This window comes from Lissotriton helveticus, chromosome 4_1 (assembly GCF_964261635.1).
Source record: "Lissotriton helveticus chromosome 4_1, aLisHel1.1, whole genome shotgun sequence".
Lineage (NCBI taxonomy): Eukaryota > Metazoa > Chordata > Amphibia > Caudata > Salamandridae > Lissotriton > Lissotriton helveticus.
Window position 1 is genome coordinate 108,337,902 of NC_136063.1, and position 18,065 is coordinate 108,355,966.

Below are 18,065 nucleotides of genomic sequence, written 5' to 3' on the forward strand. Positions count from 1 at the left end.
ACACCTATATCTCGCACTCATGGACCTGACGTCATCATTTGATTGTGTCAATCCCTCAAAGTTATGGCAAATTCTCTTCAATCAATAGATGGCTGAAGCACATGTGCATATTTTAGTATTGCTGCACAGGGACATGAAGGCCAGGATCAGAATTAGTATTCATAGAGAGGTTTCTGGTGATATAATTGTTTCCCCCAAGTGGTAAGGCAAGGGTTTGTGTTGACCCCACTTTTATTTATCTCATATATTATTCAGCTCCACTCACTGGATCACTGACATAATATCGTCGACCACGATATCGAGTTGCAAAAATATCGGCGATATAATATCGACTACAATTATATCGACATCCAATACTTAATTAAGAACCTACAAAAATATTGACTACTAATTATCGAATAAAATAATTATTGAAATTACTAATATCGAAAGACAAAATATAGAATAAACAAATATTGTGTAGTAAAAAAAGAAACAGTACACAACAAAAATATCGAAACCAAATATATAGATGACACTAATATCGAAAATAATGGAATATCGACACTATAAAAAAACCTAAAACATTTTAAATACAATACAGCTATATATTTTAAATATATAATACACTCCACAATAGATATAATACAAAGAATAAACATTTTTTAAAACACATTCAAAAAAATGAAAACTTTTTACCACATATCATTCAAACATTGCAGTGAATTTAAAAATAAATACAATACTTTTAAGATATATTTGCAAAATATTATTACATATATTTTAAATAGAAGAAAAACAAACCAGGTTTACTGCAGAAGTATTAAGGAAATAGCATTTCCACAACCCCAAACAGAGCAATTAAATTTAAAAAATTCAAACAAACCAATGAAAAGCTCCCATTCTTAAATCATCCAATCAAATGAAGAAACTAATCAAATACACCGTATAAAAGGATTATTTTGCTACTGCTATTTCCTGCTTCTAACTCTAAAGAAAGAAGAAGGTGACACTCTGACCAACTGTTTCCTGAAAAAACTACTTTTCCAGACAAGACTCCTACAGAAATAATTAAAGTAAGTTAAACTAATTTTTTAATAAAACAAAAGTAGTAGGCTAAAAGTGTAACTATTTCTCTAAACAGTTTAAATAACATTTATTTTTTACCTTTTACATTTCTTCTGCAGACATCTCCAAAACACAGCAATTAACATTTAACTGATTACTTACTACAAAATCCTTATTGTAAGTATATTTAAATGTTCTCTAACACACCAACTGCATTTATTAAACCCAAATTTCTAATACACATTTTATCTTTATTTTATCTTCTTAACAGAAATTTTGAAAACATCAAAAAATTACTCCATCAAAGCTAAAGACTCCACAAATTAAAAAAGTAAGTATATTATTTAAATTATTTAAAAACCCTAAAATGCTAACTACAAGACATCTTCCCCCTAGAAACAGCTCAAAATGTATTAAAAGAATAGACTATCAAATTATTTTCATTTTCTACCAACAGAAATAAAACAAGGAAATACAAGAAAAAGCTTGAAAACACCTTCTCCACATTTCAAATTACAACAAAGAATAATTGCAAGTATAATCATTGAAATAGGAATGCATTAAAAACATGTATAGCAGTATTTAAACTTAAAATATATTTCTTTCTAATCTTTCCTAGCACAACAAATAGAAACATGACTGAAGGTGCAGAGTTTGTTATGTCTCAGAAAAATAAGCTATTACTATGTTATATGGGGTATGTGTATACTCAAGAAAAACAGTAAATACTACTCTAATAAATGTTACACCTGAAGAAGCTAATCTACTATCTACCAAGGAACACAATCACCCCCCTAATGTAACTGAAATTGTGGTCAGGTATGCCCTTGAAAGCATAAAAAAAGCAAGAACAGGGACTGACAAACCAACAACCCAAATGCTAAAAGAGGAACTCCTAAAGGTTCCTCAACATTCTTCTGGCCAACTACCCTCAATTGACTCCCTAAAACGCACAATTGCAAGACAAAAAAGAGTCACAACAACTACCCTAACCCTAAAACGTTAGAAGAAGTTGTCATTCTCCTTGAACTGAGTAAACACATAATAAGGAACCATTCTTACTATTTGACAACAAATGCCCTACCAACCGAATTATAATGTTTGCTACTGCAAACAATCTAAGAAAATTACAAGAGTGCCAACACTGGATGATGGATGGGACTTTTAAAACATGCCCTAAACCGTTTTACCAACTCTACAGCATACATGGATTGTACCATCATTCTAACATCCCATTTATTTACTGCTTGTTGCCCAACAAACAACAAAATAATTACACAGAAGTTCTAAATACAATAAAACAGGAAAAAAATAATTATTTTCCACAGAAAATAATTATTGATTTCGAAATTGCAATGATCAATAGTATATTAAAAACTTTTCCACACACAGCAATACAAGGTTGCTATTACCATTTTAATCAAAGCATTTGGAGAAAACTAGACGGGGTGTTCAGCAGCATTATTTGGGGATATCGTAAAGCCCGCAGATCAATGACACTCTTAAAAGGAGCTCTCGATATGGGAGGGCTGAATTTCCGGGACTTTAAGTTATACTTTTGGGCAGCATTTGTTGGACGCTTACGATATTTAATTAACTCTGAAGGCACAGACAAACAAACTTACTTTCTTACATTTATGTTCGATCTAGATGCGAAAATGTTTTTATGGAGAGTTAATGATCCCAACTACTACAAAAGAGTGCGTTTTAAGATAGCGAGGGATCTAATCAAAATTTGGCGTAATATCCAGGCCTTCTGTAATGTGAATTTTTTCCATCCTAATCTGACTCTGTGGGGAAACCCCGGTTTACCGGGAATATTCAGCGATGGATTAACTAACATATGGGGAGCGCATGGAATAAAAAAGTTAGGGGATCTGTATGGAGCACAAGGGTGCCTGAGCTTCGAGAACACTTAAAATATTATATAATATCCCTGACTCCATGAAGTTTAAGTACTTGCCGATATTCGACTTTTTTACTCGAAAAATGAAACTAAAGAATATCTCTGATTCGAGCATATGGATAACTTCTATTCACAAGAAACTAAATCATTAATTAGTGGCTGTTATAAATCTTTTAATACCTATAGAAACACGGACTGCAGTACAATATCAGAGAAGTGGAGCAGGATGTTAGGGACCAATATTACTCCGGCTGTAATTAGTCTATCTCTACGTAATATCAATAATTTGGTCTCTTCATCAAGTCTAAGATTGCTGCAATTTAAAATAACCTGTATGCTTTACCATACCCCAGAAAGAATAACTAAATGGGCCTCGAATAGCATATATAGTGAACGAACTAAATGTCCCAAGTGCGCGTTGGCTGCAGCGGATTTGGTGCAAATATTTTATACTTGCCCTAAACTATTAGAATTTTGGACATCTCTCCAGAATATAATGACACTGAAATTAGGGAATATATCTCCCTTAGATTCTGCGTTAGTTATGCTAGACACTAATGTTAGGAACATCCCACAAAAACCCTTATTCACTATTATGGTAACCTGCGCTAAACTTATAATTGCTCGTGCTTGGATCTCCCCTAATCCCCCACACATAATGGAATGGTGGTCTCTTCTTAATGAAATTCATAGTATGGAATTGGCGCTGGCTAGGCTCAGGGGTACTAAATCTCTAGCTAAATTCAATAAGATCTGGGGGTCTCTCATATTTTAGTTGAAAAATTATGTATTATCTAGATCATTTTTGTTTTCTGTTATATATGTGCCAAGATATATGTATATACTCTGTCTGGATCCAATAATAACCTTGTCAAATGATTTAATGCCAACCTAACGTCAAATCTGTAGACGCTTAGATCATCTCTTTTAGTTTGACTCAGGTTGACTCATTTTGTATACTGTTGTTTCCTGTCTTGCTAATAAAAAAAAAAGCATTTGTAGACATCTCCAAAAATCTACATTAAGCATTCAATATGCTACAGACAGCACCTATGCATACCAAATCAAAAAATTAATTGCCCTATCATATGTCCCTGTTACAGACGTAGCAGAACATTATAACATACTAATCAATAGCCCATATTACAAAAAATATGAGCAAAAAATAGCACCACTCCTAGACTACTTTGAGGATACATGGGTGGGAAGGCTACATCGTTCGGGACACAGACGCAAACCTAAATTTCACATAGCTTGGTGGAATGTCTATTTGTATATTTAAGTACACTGAATCAAGAAGCTAAAACTAACAACAGTGTAGAAGGATGGCACAATGCATTTCAAGCTACCACTAGCAGAGGAAAACCCACCGTACAAAAACTAAATGAAGCTTTACAAAAAGAACAGAGCTATCAAGAGCTACGCATACAACAATCAGTAACCCAAATAGGACCAAAACTAACTAAACAAACAAAACAAATGTTTAGACTACTCCAAAGCCAAGTCACCCTATATCCTTCTACAAGAGGCCTAGACTACCTATCCCTAATAGCCAAATCCCTACTGTGAATTATCTACACACAAATAACAATACTCTATTTTATTTATTAAAAATGTGATAAGTAGCATAAAAATATTATATCATAAAAAATATTCCATAATTGTCATACATATTTATGTCCAACAAAAAATAATTGTAGACAATTAAGCAATATTTGGTATGATATAAAATATTACAATAATAATAACAATCACATTTCCCACCCAATTAACATAAAATAAAAAAACTTACAATTCATGTTGCTGAAGAATACGTAATCCAACCACTTGTAATCCATGTACTCCACTGGTAATCCATTACAAATCCAATTTGTGAAACCCTCAAAAACCCTAAAACAAGTAAAAATCCCGACAAAACAAAGTGTGGTAACTTTATTAATAAAAGTAACATACACACACTTTGAATAAAAAAAAAACGCGTAGTCTTCTCCAAATCCAAATCGATACCACGAGAAAAGGAGAGAGAGTATAAAAAAATTACTTTAATAAAGTAATACAATCTCTTCTCCCAAAAAAAAAGGCATCCTTCTCCGGAACGAAACGGCGAAATCCCGGAACCTGTAAAAAATATCGAAAATAAAACCACCCACACAAAGCCCCCAAACATTTCAAAATATACATAAACATTACTGTAAAACATTTAAATAAACATATTTTAACATCAAACTCAGAAAATACACTAGGCCTCAAACACTCACGAAACCTCCGTAAAAGCCAACTAACACCTAAAACATACCAAAACCACGACTAAATACACACAGTAAAACTACACACCTCAAAAATACACTCAAACACTACTACTCTATAACATATAATAGTTAAAATTCACCTTACCTTTCCCAACGCGACGCAGCATCCAACCGTGAGCTTCCCCAGTCCTGAATGAAGCAAAATAACCTTACGCGGTTAAAAAATAGTCCCATTTAAACAATAATAGAAACTTAAACATATTAAATACAATGTTCTAAGTAAAAATAAAATATACTACTACACTTAAAATTTTATACATTTATTTCTAACACATATGAAAATAAATATTATATATAAAGTTACTATACAAATATGTAACATTTGTAAATTATTAATAATAATAAATAAGAAATATTATTTATTCTTATTATTAATCATATTTATGTATATACATTGTAAATAAATCCAAATCCAAATTTACACTTGAGTGAATATTTTCAAAATATGTTTATGTTATTTGTTAAAATATTTAATAATTAATTTACATTTGTAAATTAATAATATTAATTAATATGATATATTAATTATTATTATTAATACGTGTATCTATGTATGTAAATTATTTAAAAATGCATATCAAACATTGTATCCAACTGTATAAATGATTTACTATTTTATATTGTATTAAGAATTTTTTTGTAAACCTTAGTATATACCTAATAATAATTAATTACAAATATTAATTTTTATTAAGAACATTGTATTTAATATGTATAAATGATATAAAAAATATATTTAGCATGTAAATGTAGCAAATATATACTTACCTGTTTATTATATTCTTTTCATGTAAATATTCTAAATATATAATTAATAAAATTTATATATTATATATTAACATTATTATTCAAATATTTAATGGACAGAAAAACAAAGTTTATAAAAAACTTAATAAATGTTACAAATTGTTTACAAAGTTTATAAAAATTCAGAAACAACACTGTATATATTTTTTGAAAAATACTGTTAAAAAAATTGTTTTTGAAATGTAAAACATTTATGAATATAAATAAATGTAATGTAATACATTCAATTTACCTAACTGTTTAACAAAAAGCTTACATAAATGTTATACTGTACTGTTCATATTATATATACAATCTGTCAATAAAAATTTTCAAAAACTGCATTTCTACTTATTTTACAAATAAGAATAAAATTTTATTTTAAAAGTGTGATTATTATCAAAATATTTTTATATTTACATCTAGCTTTTTTCCATTACAAATATTTATTCTACAATTATAATATTACATCATATTTTTTTTACATTACTTTTCTGAAATAATTATAAAACATATATAACTTACTATTCCCACTCCATTCAAATAACAGTTAAGTAAGGTGCTGGACACTGACCCAATATAATTTACTATTCCAAATCCAGTCAGATAAAAGTCTGGGAAGGTGCTGGACACTGATCCAATGTAATTTATTATTCCCACTCCAGTCAGATAAAAGTCTGGGAAGGTGCTGGACACTAACCCAATTTCATTTACTACTCCAACTCCAGTCAGATAAAAGTCTGGGAAGGTGCTGGACACTGACCCAATTTAATGTACTATTCCCACTCCAGTCACATAAAACTCTGGTAAGTTGCTGGCCACTAACCCAATTTAATTTACTATTCCAACTCCAGTCAGATAAAAATCTGGGAAGGTGCTGGACACTGATCCTTCTTAATTTACTATTCCAACTGCAGTCAGATAAAAGTCTGGGAAGGTGCTGGACACTAACCCAATTTAATTTACTATTCCAATTCCAGTCAGATAAAAGTCTGGGAAGGTGCTGGACACTGACCCAATTTAATTTACTATTCCCACTCCAGTCAGATACAACTCTGGTAAGGTGCTGGACACTGATCCTATTTAATTTACTATTCCAACTCCAGTCAGATAAAAGTCTGGAAAGGTGCTGGACACTGATCCTATTTAATTTACTATTCCAACTCCAGTCAGATAAAAGTCTGGGAAGGTGCTGGACACTAACCCAATTTAATTTACTAATCCAACTCCAGTCAGATAAAAGTGTGGGAAGGTGCTGGGCACTAACCCATTAAAATTACTATTCCCACTCCAGTCAGATAAAAACCAGGGAATGTGCTGGACATTAACCCAATGAAAATTACTATTCAAACTCCAGTCACATAAAAATCAGGGAAGGTGCTGGACAGTAACCCAATTTTATTTACTATTCCCAATCCAATTAAGTGAAAATCATGAAAGGTGCTGGACACATACCCATTATAAATTACTATTCCCACTCCAGTCAGATAAAAGTCAGGGAAGGTGCTGGACACTAACCCAATTTAATTTACTATTACAACTCCAGTCAAATAAAAGTCAGGGAAGGTGCTGGACACTAATCCAATTTAATTTACTATTCCAACTCCAGTCAGATAAATGTCAGGGAAGGTGCTGGACACTAACCCTATTTAATTTACCATTCCCACTCCAATAAGGTGAAATTCAGGGAAGGTGCTGGACACAGGCCCATTATAAATGACTATTCCCACTACAGTCATATAAAAGTCAGGGAAGGTGCTAGACATTAACCCAATGTAAATTACTATTCAAAACACAGTCATATAAAAATCAGGGAAGGTGCTGAACACTAACCCAATTTTATTTACTATTCCCACTCCAATTAAATGAAAATCATGGAAGGTGCTGGACACATTCCCTTTATAAATTAATATTCCCACTCCAGTCAGATAAAAGTCAAGGAAGGTGCTAGACACTAACCCAATTTAATTTACTATTCCAACTCCAGTCAAATAAAAGTCAGGGAAGGTGCTGGACACTAATCCAATTTAATTTACTATTCCCACTCCAGTCAGATAAAAGTCTGGGAAGGTGCTGAACACTAACCCAATTTAATTTACTGTTCCAACTCCAGTCAGATAAAAGTCTGGGAAGGTGCTGGACACTAACCCAATTTAATTTACTATTCCAACTCAAGTCAGATAAAAGTCTGGGAAGGTGCTAGACACTAACCACATTTTATTTACTATTCCCACTCCAATAAGGTGAAAATCAGGGAAGGTGATGGACACAGACACATTATAAATTACTATTCCTACTCCAGTCAGATAAAAGTCAGGGAAGGTGCTGGATAATAATCATATCAACTTTACTATTCCTACTCCCACAAATTTACATTAAAAAAAAGTTTATAATTCAAACTATATATCTCATAACCCATATTAAACAAACCTCCCATTAATATATTTTATAATTTAATTCTAAAATTTTAGGTACATTTTTTACATTCCTAATTATTTTTCTATATTTTTTAAAATTTAGATTTTTATTTAACATTTTGAATGACATTTTTTTACATTTTAAATTTGTTTCTAAATTCCTAATTATTTTTCTAAATGTTTTAAATTTTCCTAATTTATTTAAAATTTAGAATTAAATTATTTAACATTTTAATTTTTTTATAAATTTTGTTTAAATATTTACATCGATCGGGACACAGACGCAAACCAAAATTTCACATAGCTTGGTGGAATGTCTATTTGTATATTTAAGTACACTGAATCAAGAAGCTAAAACTAACAACAGTGTAGAAGGATGGCACAATGCATTTCAAGCTACCACTAGCAGAGGAAAACCCACCGTACAAAAACTAAATGAAGCTTTACAAAAAGAACAGAGCTATCAAGAGCTACGCATACAACAATCAGTAACCCAAATAGGACCAAAACTAACTAAACAAACAAAACAAATGTTTAGACTACTCCAAAGCCAAGTCACCCTATATCCTTCTACAAGAGGCCTAGACTACCTATCCCTAATAGCCAAATCCCTACTGTGAATTATCTACACACAAATAACAATACTCTATTTTATTTATTAAAAATGTGATAAGTAGCATAAAAATATTATATCATAAAAAATATTCCATAATTGTCATACATATTTATGTCCAACAAAAAATAATTGTAGACAATTAAGCAATATTTGGTATGATATAAAATATTACAATAATAATAACAATCACATTTCCCACCCAATTAACATAAAATAAAAAAACTTACAATTCATGTTGCTGAAGAATACGTAATCCAACCACTTGTAATCCATGTACTCCACTGGTAATCCATTACAAATCCAATTTGTGAAACCCTCAAAAACCCTAAAACAAGTAAAAATCCCGACAAAACAAAGTGTGGTAACTTTATTAATAAAAGTAACATACACACACTTTGAATAAAAAAAAACCGCGTAGTCTTCTCCAAATCCAAATCGATACCACGAGAAAAGGAGAGAGAGTATAAAAAAATTACTTTAATAAAGTAATACAATCTCTTCTCCCAAAAAAAAAGGCATCCTTCTCCGGAACGAAACGGCGAAATCCCGGAACCTGTAAAAAATATCGAAAATAAAACCACCCACACAAAGCCCCCAAACATTTCAAAATATACATAAACATTACTGTAAAACATTTAAATAAACATATTTTAACATCAAACTCAGAAAATACACTAGGCCTCAAACACTCACGAAACCTCCGTAAAAGCCAACTAACACCTAAAACATACCAAAACCACGACTAAATACACACAGTAAAACTACACACCTCAAAAATACACTCAAACACTACTACTCTATAACATATAATAGTTAAAATTCACCTTACCTTTCCCAACGCGACGCAGCATCCAACCGTGAGCTTCCCCAGTCCTGAATGAATGAAGCAAAATAACCTTACGCGGTTAAAAAATAGTCCCATTTAAACAATAATAGAAACTTAAACATATTAAATACAATGTTCTAAGTAAAAATAAAATATACTACTACACTTAAAATTTTATACATTTATTTCTAACACATATAAAAATAAATATTATATATAAAGTTACTATACAAATATGTAACATTTGTAAATTATTAATAATAATAAATAAGAAATATTATTTATTCTTATTATTAATCATATTTATGTATATACATTGTAAATAAATCCAAATCCAAATTTACACTTGAGTGAATATTTTCAAAATATGTTTATGTTATTTGTTAAAATATTTAATAATTAATTTACATTTGTAAATTAATAATATTAATTAATATGATATATTAATTATTATTATTAATACGTGTATCTATGTATGTAAATTATTTAAAAATGCATATCAAACATTGTATCCAACTGTATAAATGATTTACTATTTTATATTGTATTAAGAATTTTTTTGTAAACCTTAGTATATACCTAATAATAATTAATTACAAATATTAATTTTTATTAAGAACATTGTATTTAATATGTATAAATGATATAAAAAATATATTTAGCATGTAAATGTAGCAAATATATACTTACCTGTTTATTATATTCTTTTCATGTAAATATTCTAAATATATAATTAATAAAATTTATATATTATATATTAACATTATTATTCAAATATTTAATGGACAGAAAAACAAAGTTTATAAAAAACTTAATAAATGTTACAAATTGTTTACAAAGTTTATAAAAATTCAGAAACAACACTGTATATATTTTTTGAAAAATACTGTTAAAAAAATTGTTTTTGAAATGTAAAACATTTATGAATATAAATAAATGTAATGTAATACATTCAATTTACCTAACTGTTTAACAAAAAGCTTACATAAATGTTATACTGTACTGTTCATATTATATATACAATCTGTCAATAAAAATTTTCAAAAACTGCATTTCTACTTATTTTACAAATAAGAATAGAATTTTATTTTAAAAGTGTGATTATTATCAAAATATTTTTATATTTACATCTAGCTTTTTTCCATTACAAATATTTATTCTACAATTATAATATTACATCATATTTTTTTTACATTACTTTTCTGAAATAATTATAAAACATATATAACTTACTATTCCCACTCCATTCAAATAACAGTTAAGTAAGGTGCTGGACACTGACCCAATATAATTTACTATTCCAAATCCAGTCAGATAAAAGTCTGGGAAGGTGCTGGACACTGATCCAATGTAATTTATTATTCCCACTCCAGTCAGATAAAAGTCTGGGAAGGTGCTGGACACTAACCCAATTTCATTTACTACTCCAACTCCAGTCAGATAAAAGTCTGGGAAGGTGCTGGACACTGACCCAATTTAATGTACTATTCCCACTCCAGTCACATAAAACTCTGGTAAGTTGCTGGCCACTAACCCAATTTAATTTACTATTCCAACTCCAGTCAGATAAAAATCTGGGAAGGTGCTGGACACTGATCCTTCTTAATTTACTATTCCAACTGCAGTCAGATAAAAGTCTGGGAAGGTGCTGGACACTAACCCAATTTAATTTACTATTCCAATTCCAGTCAGATAAAAGTCTGGGAAGGTGCTGGACACTGACCCAATTTAATTTACTATTCCCACTCCAGTCAGATACAACTCTGGTAAGGTGCTGGACACTGATCCTATTTAATTTACTATTCCAACTCCAGTCAGATAAAAGTCTGGAAAGGTGCTGGACACTGATCCTATTTAATTTACTATTCCAACTCCAGTCAGATAAAAGTCTGGGAAGGTGCTGGACACTAACCCAATTTAATTTACTAATCCAACTCCAGTCAGATAAAAGTGTGGGAAGGTGCTGGGCACTAACCCATTAAAATTACTATTCCCACTCCAGTCAGATAAAAACCAGGGAATGTGCTGGACATTAACCCAATGAAAATTACTATTCAAACTCCAGTCACATAAAAATCAGGGAAGGTGCTGGACAGTAACCCAATTTTATTTACTATTCCCAATCCAATTAAGTGAAAATCATGAAAGGTGCTGGACACATACCCATTATAAATTACTATTCCCACTCCAGTCAGATAAAAGTCAGGGAAGGTGCTGGACACTAACCCAATTTAATTTACTATTACAACTCCAGTCAAATAAAAGTCAGGGAAGGTGCTGGACACTAATCCAATTTAATTTACTATTCCAACTCCAGTCAGATAAATGACAGGGAAGGTGCTGGACACTAACCCTATTTAATTTACCATTCCCACTCCAATAAGGTGAAATTCAGGGAAGGTGCTGGACACAGGCCCATTATAAATGACTATTCCCACTACAGTCATATAAAAGTCAGGGAAGGTGCTAGACATTAACCCAATGTAAATTACTATTCAAAACACAGTCATATAAAAATCAGGGAAGGTGCTGAACACTAACCCAATTTTATTTACTATTCCCACTCCAATTAAATGAAAATCATGGAAGGTGCTGGACACATTCCCTTTATAAATTAATATTCCCACTCCAGTCAGATAAAAGTCAAGGAAGGTGCTGGACACTAACCCAATTTAATTTACTATTCCAACTCCAGTCAAATAAAAGTCAGGGAAGGTGCTGGACACTAATCCAATTTAATTTACTATTCCCACTCCAGTCAGATAAAAGTCTGGGAAGGTGCTGAACACTAACCCAATTTAATTTACTGTTCCAACTCCAGTCAGATAAAAGTCTGGGAAGGTGCTGGACACTAACCCAATTTAATTTACTATTCCAACTCAAGTCAGATAAAAGTCTGGGAAGGTGCTAGACACTAACCACATTTTATTTACTATTCCCACTCCAATAAGGTGAAAATCAGGGAAGGTGATGGACACAGACACATTATAAATTACTATTCCTACTCCAGTCAGATAAAAGTCAGGGAAGGTGCTGGATAATAATCATATCAACTTTACTATTCCTACTCCCACAAATTTACATTAAAAAAAAGTTTATAATTCAAACTATATATCTCATAACCCATATTAAACAAACCTCCCATTAATATATTTTATAATTTAGTTCTAAAATTTTAGGTACATTTTTTACATTCCTAATTATTTTTCTATATTTTTTAAAATTTAGATTTTTATTTAACATTTTGAATGACATTTTTTTACATTTTAAATTTGTTTCTAAATTCCTAATTATTTTTCTAAATGTTTTAAATTTTCCTAATTTATTTAAAATTTAGAATTAAATTATTTAACATTTTAATTTTTTTTATAAATTTTGTTTAAATATTTACATCGATCGGGACACAGACGCAAACCTAAATTTCACATAGCTTGGTGGAATGTCTATTTGTATATTTAAGTACACTGAATCAAGAAGCTAAAACTAACAACAGTGTAGAAGGATGGCACAATGCATTTCAAGCTACCACTAGCAGAGGAAAACCCACCGTACAAAAACTAAATGAAGCTTTACAAAAAGAACAGAGCTATCAAGAGCTACGCATACAACAATCAGTAACCCAAATAGGACCAAAACTAACTAAACAAACAAAACAAATGTTTAGACTACTCCAAAGCCAAGTCACCCTATATCCTTCTACAAGAGGCCTAGACTACCTATCCCTAATAGCCAAATCCCTACTGTGAATTATCTACACACAAATAACAATACTCTATTTTATTTATTAAAAATGTGATAAGTAGCATAAAAATATTATATCATAAAAAATATTCCATAATTGTCATACATATTTATGTCCAACAAAAAATAATTGTAGACAATTAAGCAATATTTGGTATGATATAAAATATTACAATAATAATAACAATCACATTTCCCACCCAATTAACATAAAATAAAAAAACTTACAATTCATGTTGCTGAAGAATACGTAATCCAACCACTTGTAATCCATGTACTCCACTGGTAATCCATTACAAATCCAATTTGTGAAACCCTCAAAAACCCTAAAACAAGTAAAAATCCCGACAAAACAAAGTGTGGTAACTTTATTAATAAAAGTAACATACACACACTTTGAATAAAAAAAAACCGCATAGTCTTCTCCAAATCCAAATCGATACCACGAGAAAAGGAGAGAGAGTATAAAAAAATTACTTTAATAAAGTAATACAATCTCTTCTCCCAAAAAAAAAGGCATCCTTCTCCGGAACGAAACGGCGAAATCCCGGAACCTGTAAAAAATATCGAAAATAAAACCACCCACACAAAGCCCCCAAACATTTCAAAATATACATAAACATTACTGTAAAACATTTAAATAAACATATTTTAACATCAAACTCAGAAAATACACTAGGCCTCAAACACTCACGAAACCTCCGTAAAAGCCAACTAACACCTAAAACATACCAAAACCACGACTAAATACACACAGTAAAACTACACACCTCAAAAATACACTCAAACACTACTACTCTATAACATATAATAGTTAAAATTCACCTTACCTTTCCCAACGCGACGCAGCATCCAACCGTGAGCTTCCCCAGTCCTGAATGAAGCAAAATAACCTTACGCGGTTAAAAAATAGTCCCATTTAAACAATAATAGAAACTTAAACATATTAAATACAATGTTCTAAGTAAAAATAAAATATACTACTACACTTAAAATTTTATACATTTATTTCTAACACATATAAAAATAAATATTATATATAAAGTTACTATACAAATATGTAACATTTGTAAATTATTAATAATAATAAATAAGAAATATTATTTATTCTTATTATTAATCATATTTATGTATATACATTGTAAATAAATCCAAATCCAAATTTACACTTGAGTGAATATTTTCAAAATATGTTTATGTTATTTGTTAAAATATTTAATAATTAATTTACATTTGTAAATTAATAATATTAATTAATATGATATATTAATTATTATTATTAATACGTGTATCTATGTATGTAAATTATTTAAAAATGCATATCAAACATTGTATCCAACTGTATAAATGATTTACTATTTTATATTGTATTAAGAATTTTTTTGTAAACCTTAGTATATACCTAATAATAATTAATTACAAATATTAATTTTTATTAAGAACATTGTATTTAATATGTATAAATGATATAAAAAATATATTTAGCATGTAAATGTAGCAAATATATACTTACCTGTTTATTATATTCTTTTCATGTAAATATTCTAAATATATAATTAATAAAATTTATATATTATATATTAACATTATTATTCAAATATTTAATGGACAGAAAAACAAAGTTTATAAAAAACTTAATAAATGTTACAAATTGTTTACAAAGTTTATAAAAATTCAGAAACAACACTGTATATATTTTTTGAAAAATACTGTTAAAAAAATTGTTTTTGAAATGTAAAACATTTATGAATATAAATAAATGTAATGTAATACATTCAATTTACCTAACTGTTTAACAAAAAGCTTACATAAATGTTATACTGTACTGTTCATATTATATATACAATCTGTCAATAAAATTTTTCAAAAACTGCATTTCTACTTATTTTACAAATAAGAATAAAATTTTATTTTAAAAGTGTGATTATTATCAAAATATTTTTATATTTACATCTAGCTTTTTTCCATTACAAATATTTATTCTACAATTATAATATTACATCATATTTTTTTTACATTACTTTTCTGAAATAATTATAAAACATATATAACTTACTATTCCCACTCCATTCAAATAACAGTTAAGTAAGGTGCTGGACACTGACCCAATATAATTTACTATTCCAAATCCAGTCAGATAAAAGTCTGGGAAGGTGCTGGACACTGATCCAATGTAATTTATTATTCCCACTCCAGTCAGATAAAAGTCTGGGAAGGTGCTGGACACTAACCCAATTTCATTTACTACTCCAACTCCAGTCAGATAAAAGTCTGGGAAGGTGCTGGACACTGACCCAATTTAATGTACTATTCCCACTCCAGTCACATAAAACTCTGGTAAGTTGCTGGCCACTAACCCAATTTAATTTACTATTCCAACTCCAGTCAGATAAAAATCTGGGAAGGTGCTGGACACTGATCCTTCTTAATTTACAATTCCAACTGCAGTCAGATAAAAGTCTGGGAAGGTGCTGGACACTAACCCAATTTAATTTACTATTCCAATTCCAGTCAGATAAAAGTCTGGGAAGGTGCTGGACACTGACCCAATTTAATTTACTATTCCCACTCCAGTCAGATACAACTCTGGTAAGGTGCTGGACACTAACCCAATTTAATTTACTATTCCAACTCCAGTCAGATAAAAGTCTGGGAAGGTGCTGGACACTAACCCAATTTAATTTACTATTCCAACTCCAGTCAGATAAAAGTCTGGGAAGGTGCTGGACACTGACCCAATTTAATTTACTATTCCCACTCCAGTTAGATAAAACTCTGGTAAGGTGCTGGACACTAACCCAATTTAATTTACTATTCCAACTCCAGTCAGATAAAAGTCTGGGAAGGTGCTGGACACTGATCCTATTTAATTTACTATTCCAACTCCAGTCAGATAAAAGTCTGGAAAGGTGCTGGACACTGATCCTATTTAATTTACTATTCCAACTCCAGTCAGATAAAAGTCTGGGAAGGTGCTGGACACTAACCCAATTTAATTTACTAATCCAACTCCAGTCAGATAAAAGTGTGGGAAGGTGCTGGGCACTAACCCATTAAAATTACTATTCCCATTCCAGTCAGATAAAAACCAGGGAATGTGCTGGACATTAACCCAATGAAAATTACTATTCAAACTCCAGTCACATAAAAATCAGGGAAGGTGCTGGACAGTAACCCAATTTTATTTACTATTCCCAATCCAATTAAGTGAAAATCATGAAAGGTGCTGGACACATACCCATTATAAATTACTATTCCCACTCCAGTCAGATAAAAGTCAGGGAAGGTGCTGGACACTAACCCAATTTAATTTACTATTACAACTCCAGTCAAATAAAAGTCAGGGAAGGTGCTGGACACTAATCCAATTTAATTTACTATTCCAACTCCAGTCAGATAAATGTCAGGGAAGGTGCTGGACACTAACCCTATTTAATTTACCATTCCCACTCCAATAAGGTGAAATTCAGGGAAGGTGCTGGACACAGGCCCATTATAAATGACTATTCCCACTACAGTCATATAAAAGTCAGGGAAGGTGCTAGACATTAACCCAATGTAAATTACTATTCAAAACACAGTCATATAAAAATCAGGGAAGGTGCTGAACACTAACCCAATTTTATTTACTATTCCCACTCCAATTAAATGAAAATCATGGAAGGTGCTGGACACATTCCCTTTATAAATTAATATTCCCACTCCAGTCAGATAAAAGTCAAGGAAGGTGCTGGACACTAACCCAATTTAATTTACTATTCCAACTCCAGTCAAATAAAAGTCAGGGAAGGTGCTGGACACTAATCCAATTTAATTTACTATTCCCACTCCAGTCAGATAAAAGTCTGGGAAGGTGCTGAACACTAACCCAATTTAATTTACTGTTCCAACTCCAGTCAGATAAAAGTCTGGGAAGGTGCTGGACACTAACCCAATTTAATTTACTATTCCAACTCAAGTCAGATAAAAGTCTGGGAAGGTGCTAGACACTAACCACATTTTATTTACTATTCCCACTCCAATAAGGTGAAAATCAGGATAGGTGATGGACACAGACACATTATAAATTACTATTCCTACTCCAGTCAGATAAAAGTCAGGGAAGGTGCTGGATAATAATCATATCAACTTTACTATTCCTACTCCCACAAATTTACATTAAAAAAAAGTTTATAATTCAAACTATATATCTCATAACCCATATTAAACAAACCTCCCATTAATATATTTTATAATTTAATTCTAACATTTTAGGTACATTTTTTACATTCCTAATTATTTTTCTATATTTTTTAAAATTTAGATTTTTATTTAACATTTTGAATGACATTTTTTTACATTTTAAATTTGTTTCTAAATTCCTAATTATTTTTCTAAATGTTTTAAATTTTCCTAATTTATTTAAAATTTAGAATTA